Source organism: Bubalus kerabau, chromosome 5, assembly GCF_029407905.1.
Source record: "Bubalus kerabau isolate K-KA32 ecotype Philippines breed swamp buffalo chromosome 5, PCC_UOA_SB_1v2, whole genome shotgun sequence".
In the NCBI taxonomy this organism is placed as follows: domain Eukaryota; kingdom Metazoa; phylum Chordata; class Mammalia; order Artiodactyla; family Bovidae; genus Bubalus; species Bubalus kerabau.
Genome location: NC_073628.1, coordinates 107,069,443 through 107,076,907, shown reverse-complemented (window position 1 = coordinate 107,076,907; position 7,465 = coordinate 107,069,443).

Here is a 7,465-nt window from a genome sequence, read left to right as displayed (position 1 = left end):
CCCTTCTCCGAGAAAGTCCCAGGTGGGTGGCCTCCAGGAGCAGGACACAGTGGTGAACATGTGGGGAGCAGCCATCCATTGTTCCCAGGGTGAGAGGGATAAAAACAGCCTCTGGCGACTGTGTGAGCAGCCTGGAGGGAATTAGACACACGGCTGTGGTGCCTGAGGAATGTCCATAAACTTCACCTTGTCCAGCACCTGCCTCCTCCTCATGTTCCTGCAGAATGAATAGGCCTTCCTCCTGGCCTCTGGGTGTGCCAAGGAGGACCTCTCCCTCTTGGGTGCCAGGATGCCACAGGGACAATCAGGCAGCTGTGTATGGGGTGTGGGGTGTGGGGAGGGAGACACCTCGGGACAAATGAAGACAGGACTGTGGAAGGACTATAGGAGAATTTATGGCCCCCAAACCTCCTAATCCCTAGAACATGTGACTGTGTTACCTTATGTGACAAATAAGGAATCAAGATTGCTGGTGGAACCGATTGCTAATCAGGAAACCTTAAAACTGGGAGATTATCCTATTTTAGGATTGTCCAGTTGGACCCACTGTAATCCTGTGGGGCCTTAAAAGATGATGAGAGAGACAGAAAAGGAGAGCTGACGCATTGGAAAAGACCCTGATACTGGGAAAGACTGAGGGCTAGAGAAGGGGCAACAGAGGATAAGATGGTTGGATGGCATCACTGACTCAATGGACATGAATTTGAGCAAACTCCAGGAGATAGTGAAAGACAGCCTGGTGTGCTTCAGTTCTTGGGGTTGCGAAGAGTCAGACACAACTTAGCGACTGAACAACAACAAAGACCCATGTCAGACTTCTGCCCTACAGAACTCTGAGTGTGTTAGTCACTCAGTCATGTCCAACTCTTTGTGACCCCATGGACTGGAGCCCACCAGGCTCTTCTGTCCATGAAGTTCTCTAGGCAAGAATACTGGAGTGGGTTGCCATTCCCTTTTCCAGGGATCTTCCCAACTCGGGGATTGAACCTGTGTGTCCTGTATTACAGGCAGATTCTTTATTGACTGAGCCACCAGAGAAGAACTCTAAAATAATGCACTTTAGTTGTTTAAACCGCTAAATTTGGGAACTGATACACCAGCCCTAGGAATCTAATACACTGAGCAAGGCAGCATACCACAGTGGATCACACTTGATTCACATTTCAGCCCAGAGGGGCAGGTGAAACAGCCTCCATTTTACAGATGAGGCTCAGTGAGGTTGAGAACTGTGCTAGTTTTACATCACAGATAAAGAGGAAAAGCTGGCATCAAACTGTTTCTGCCTCACTCCAAGCCTGTGTTCTTTCTAATGCACCTGATCTCAAATCGATGCCCAGGTGCAGCAGGCAGCTCCTATAATGGCTCCAATGGCCCCACTTCCTGGTGTTCATGCTCTCATCAAATCCCCTTCCCAGGAGACTTCCTGGTGTTCATGCTCTCATCAAATCCCCTCCCCAGGAGACTTCCTGGTGTTCATGCTCTCATCAAATCCCCTTCCCAGGGGTGTGCCTTGCTTCTGAGAATATCATTGTTGTTCAGTCACTCAGTCATGTCCAACTCTTTGCGACCCCATGGACTGTAGCACACCAGGCTCCTCTGTCCTTCACTAACTCCCAGAGTTTGCTCAAATTCATGTCCATTGAGTTGGTGATGCTATCTAACCATCTCATCCAGCAAAAAGGATGGGATGTCACTCCTGAGGCTAGGTTATAGAAGACTGAACTCACTCACTCTCCACCTCTCTTCTCATTCTCTGTCCCTTCTTTGCTCTCATCGACGATGCCACCTGCCAAGTTGTCAGCTGAGCTACAGACAGACTCATATGGCAAGGAACTGAGTTCAGTCTCAGACCAACAGCCAGCAGGGACCTGAATCCTACCAATGAATGAGCCTGGAGATGGCTCTTGCCTCATGGAGACCTGAGCTGAAGCGGCCTCAGCTGGCGCCTTCATTGCAGCCTGTGAGTGAACTTGAGCCAATGTCCCCGAGCTAAGCCGCACCTGGATCCTGACCCTTAGAAACTGTGAGATAGTGACTGCTGTTTTTCCCAGAACCACCAAGTTTGGAGAAACTTCGTTACACAGCAGTAGATAACTAATACACCAAGGGAATAATGATTTACAGGAACACAGCACTTCCTTTCCAAAATGTACTTAAAAGTTTGATAAAAACTGATAAATGGCATCTAATTGGTGTGTGTGTGTGGGTGCTCAGTCACTCAGTCGTGTCTGACTCTTTGCAGCCCTGTGGACTGTAGCTTGCCAGGCTCCACTCTCCTTGGAATTTTCCAGGCAAGAATACTGGAGCAGGTTGCCATTTCCTACTCCAACTGGTAGCTAACAGAAATTTATTATTATTATTTAACACCAAAAACATTTTGTATTGAAGTATAGCCAATTAACAATGTTGTGAGCATTTCAGGTGAACAGTGAAGGGACTCAGCCATACATATACGTGTTTCCATTCTCCCCAAACCACCCCTCCCGTCCAGACTGGCACATAACATTGAGCAGAGTTCCGTGTGCTGTACAATAGGTTTTTGTTGGTTATCCATCTTAAATAGAGCAGCGTGTACATGACCTTCCCAAAGTCCTCAACTGTCGCTTTTCCCAGGCAATCATGAGTTTGTTTTCTAAGTCTGTGAGTCTCTTTCTGTTTTGTGTAGCTAAGTCCATTTGTGTCATTTAACAGAAATTAAAAACAATAATAGCTCATCTTATATAGTGCTTACTAGGTGCCAGGCACTTTTCTAAGTTCTTTAAATATAATAAAATTCATTCAGTCCTCACAGCATACCCACAAGCAAGTATTCTTAGTATCACATTTTACAGATGAAGAAACTGAGGCATGGAAAAGTTAGTTTGTACTGTATATATTAAAGCAAATGTGAGCGCATTGCCATTCAGATCATCATTATTGTGAAAATGTTAAAACAGACATTGTGAAAGAATTCGATAACAAGCATAGGTATACTTGTCATCTGGATTGTACTATTTACCTTTTTTCTATACTTTCTCTATCACATATCTATCTCTTATGCCTGTACCAATCCATCAATACATCTGATTTTTTAAAATTAATTCATTTATTTGGCTGTGCTGGGTCTTAGTTGCGGCCTGTGGGGGTCTAATTCCCCTGACCGGTGCTCAAACTTGGGCCCCCTGCACTGGGAGCGCAGAGTCTTAGCCACAAGACCATCAGGGACGTCTCGATGTTTTATGCACTCAAATGTGAGTGTCTAATTGAGAAGACTGTAAAAGTTGCATGAATCTGTTTAAGATAAACCGCAGTATTGCACAGCAAGTCTGTGCCTGCCAGGCTGTGGCTCCAGCTCTGCCCCTTGTCCCGGGGGCACCCATCCTTCTCTGGGCCCCGCCTTGTTCCTGGCAGGGCAGAGTCTGAGACATGGCATCACACGGAGCCTGGGGTTTCCAGCCACAAGTGAGCTGGTGTGCCTGTGCGAAAATGTTGCCCAGGACAGAGGCCACCAACCCTCACAGCGCAAGGCTGGGGACACAAACACCCCAGGCTTGAAACACAGGGACATTCGAGGGAGCCTGGGGCAGGTCGCAGAGCTCCAGGCTAACATCTCAGCACCTGACCCAAGAAAACCCGCACACCATGCTGCATGCCCTGTGTTTAATGTTAAAGAGGCATCCTCCTCCCTCAGGAAAGACTGGCCAACATCTGTCAGTCACTTCCGTCATGCCAGGCACTGTGATGGGCACTGGCCTTTCATCGAGAGAATAAGAGTGACCTGGCCGCTGCCCTCATGGAGCTGACAATGGAGGGAACAGGTACCAAAGGTTTTAATCTTCCTCAAGCTTTCAAATTTATTATTTTTAAAAAATTGTTATTGGAGTATAGTTAGTTTACAACGTTGTATTAGCTTCAGGTGTGCAGTGAATCGGCTGTACATACACATATATGCACTCTTTCTTAGAATCTTTGCCCACGTAGGTCATTACAGAGTGTTGGGTAGAGTTCCCTGTGCTCTACAGTAGGTCCTTATTGGTTATCTATTTTATAGTTATGTTTTCTATGTAGTCATGTATCTAAGTCACTCCTAATCTCCCAATTCATCCAAATGACATTTGGGATAAATGTCACCAAGGCACAACCCAGCAGGTTTGAACTCCACCTTTCAAAAAGGAAAAAATATTTTCCATTCTTTTCTTGATTTCTGCCCCGAACTCTTGCCCGGTGAACCACTTGCAAATGATGGTCGGGAGCGCAGTTAGCAGTGATGGGTCCCAAGGCTATGCAGGCACAGAGATCATTTTCCCTGCCCCAGCCGGGCATATGCAGCCGCTGGAGCGCATCCTCTGAATTGCAACTTCTGGTTGTAGGTCTGATTCTGACGGAAATGAGCCTCTCCTTAGAGGATTTGTGGCAACTAAGACCCTGCCCATGAGCCTGCCTGCCTGCCTTCAAATATCCGTGCAGCCTCTTACCAACTGTGAGACCCTGGACATGTATGTTACCTCTCTGGGCCTCAGTCTGCTCATCTGTAAAATGGGGTGGCAATAACCCTTCCTTCCTGGGTTGTCATGAGGATGAAATGGCAAGGGACCCATAGGCCCTGGGACACGGTCTCCCCCAATTGGTTGTTAGGGTCTATCAGTTACAGAACTTGTAATTTTTCTTCTCACCCTTGTACTGTTGTCCGAGTGAGCCCTTGTAACCAGCTGGGAGATTCCTGCCTCTGGGGCTGTGGGGGTCATCTCCAGGCTGAGGCCAAAGAGCTGGAGCAAGGTGAAAACAAGATGCTATTCTCTGAGCCCCTCAGGAAGGACTGTGACGAGAGGAGGTGGGATGCAGGTCGACTGGGAGGAGCAGGGCCTGGGAGGCGGCCCTGGGGTGGCCCTGCCAACACTCCTCACCTAGGCCTCCTGCCCTGTCTTCAGCACATCTGTGCTCCTGGCTCCTCTCCAGCTGCACCCTGAGCCTCTGAGCCCCTCAGCCGAAGTGGCCTTGTCAGGGAGCCGCTGCAGGCATAGAACCAATGCTCTTCAGGAATCTTCCAGAATCATCCAACACAGGAAGACCCCTCACCAGCCAAAGCAGCAGAGGGTCCTGGGACCAGCTCTTTGTCTCTTGTCTGGGCCAGCCCCGGGACGTGGGAGATGGCTAGTGGGGCCCCTGCCTTTCTCATGGACAGTGGGGCATGTGGTCTGACAAGCTGACATCACAGGTGAGGGGATTGAGGTCCACAGAGGAGACATGGCTTGGCCAAGATCACACAGCTTGCAAGAGTCAAAGCCAGGTATTTAAAAAAAAAAAAAAAAAAAGCCAGGACTAGAATGAAAACTTTGGTCCTTACTCTTCTTAGTCCTGGCAGAGAGAACAGCTCTACAATCATCGCTTAAGGAAGAAATCCCTAAAGCAGTGGTGGTCACACTGTGCTCCACAGAACCCCAGAGGGCTCTGAGGAAACCCACAAGCACAGCTAGGAACATGCGATCCACAACTCACCCGACCAGGAGGTACTTTTAGACAGTCCATGGAGGCTCAGTGACAGCTGAAAGGGGATGGGATTCAGCACCCAGGGACCTGCCTTCACCCCTTACCTCCTGCATGGCCTTGACGTAGAGGAGAACCCAAGCTCAGTTGCCTCATCTGGAAGGCATTTAAGAATAGTCGTATCTTTCTCTCCCTGGGTTGTGGGGGGATGAGCTCACCTAAAGGAGAATTATGAGCAGCAAAGCCTTTAAATCCCAGCATAAAATAATCACAGCTGAGTTCACCGTGTACCCACCCATGCACTAGAGTTCAGAGTGGGGAGTGGTTCTAGCTGAGAAGGGGGCAGATGGAGGCAGAGGAATAGTTTGGAATTCTATTTGGAATGAAAGTAGGTCACGCTGTGATGAGGCTTCCCGGGTGGCTCAGTGGTACAGAATCCACCTGCCAATGCAGGATACGTGGGTTTGATCCCTGGGTCAGGAATATCCCCTGGAGGAGGAAATGACAACCCACTCCAGTATTCTTGCTTGGGAAATCCCACAGACAGAGAAGCTACAGTCCATGGGGTCACATAGAGTCAGACATGACTGAGCACGCATGCACACACACATACTATGACACACACATCCATTCATCAAATGCTTATCAGATGTCCTTCTCTGGGTGGGATCTCAAGCTTGTCATGGGCAATAAGGAAACCCATGGGATGCAGTCCCTCCCTGCTCAAGGAGTTTATGTTCTACCAGAGAAAGACCTGTGGGCAAATCAATTCCCTGGAGAGTAATGGACACTCTCCTAGGGCCCCAAGGCTCAGAAAAGGACAAAAAAAGAGAGATGCCCTGGCCTTCTGGGGCTCGCCAGTGTGCCTCATATGCATGTCTGGGATGACAGAACAGCTGTTTTCTTTAACCAGAATTTGAGAAACATACAGGCAAGAGGAGAGGGGTGTCAGGGCCAAGTAGAAAGGGCCATGCACTGGTGGTCAGAGCAGGTAAGTTCAAGTCCAGCGCCGCCTCTGATCGGCTGGGTGACCCTGAGCACAGGAGCTGCAGCCTTTGCTGGCATCAGCTTTTCACCCAGAAATGAGAGCATCTGGACAATGCAGCCCTTCCAGCCCCGACTATGGGGATTCAAGAAAAGATGGTGTTGTTACAATTAGGACGCTCGGCCAAATGGACTCGATGGCTCAGCTGGACTGCATTCCTTAGGGAGACAGTGGTGGTGGGGGTGAGGGGCAGCCCCTCCCTCAGCTCTCTGCCTTTGTCCCAGAGGTGTCCTCTGCCCCGCACAAGCTCATCCCCAACATCTCCTTGTAGCTCTTCTTGAGAAGCAGTGGCCCCATAATTAATGTTTATAACACACAGCACGTGGGGCTGCCAGGTTACTTAGCACAGTCAGGAGTGGGCAGAAATGACCTGCATGTGGTTGCCACCTTGGGTTCAGCTGAGGGTGAACAGTTGGGCTGCAGATTGTTGGCCCCGTTATGCATGTCAGCCACGAGGGATGGTCATTATCAGGATGGTACCCCTCCCTGCCACCTGATAAATGTGCTTGTCACACACAACTCATTTGCTGTTCTAATATTATCCTAGTTTGGGAAATAAAATGGACGCGGAAGACAGAACATGGAAAAACAAAAAAGATAAACGCATTATATGCCCAAAACTTATGGATTAGGAGAAAGATGTAGATGTTTTTCTAATGACACAGATTCTATTAACTCTGAATCAGTATTTTTTTCCCTACCTAAAATGTTAGATGAGTTATGTAAGTGATAAGTGATACCTGTTATTCCATTTCAGCACTTTCTACAATTATTCATAGGACTTGAATAGATCTTTGTGAGCTAGCTTAGAAAATCACCTTGGTTTTAATAACATGGTTGCTGTAAGAAAATAAATTTGATTCCCAGTCACCCACCTATCAAGGAATCTTTGGAATAGAACTAGCTCCCATAAAACTTTCTTGGATATTACAATCAAGAGAATTCAGTGTACAGTTG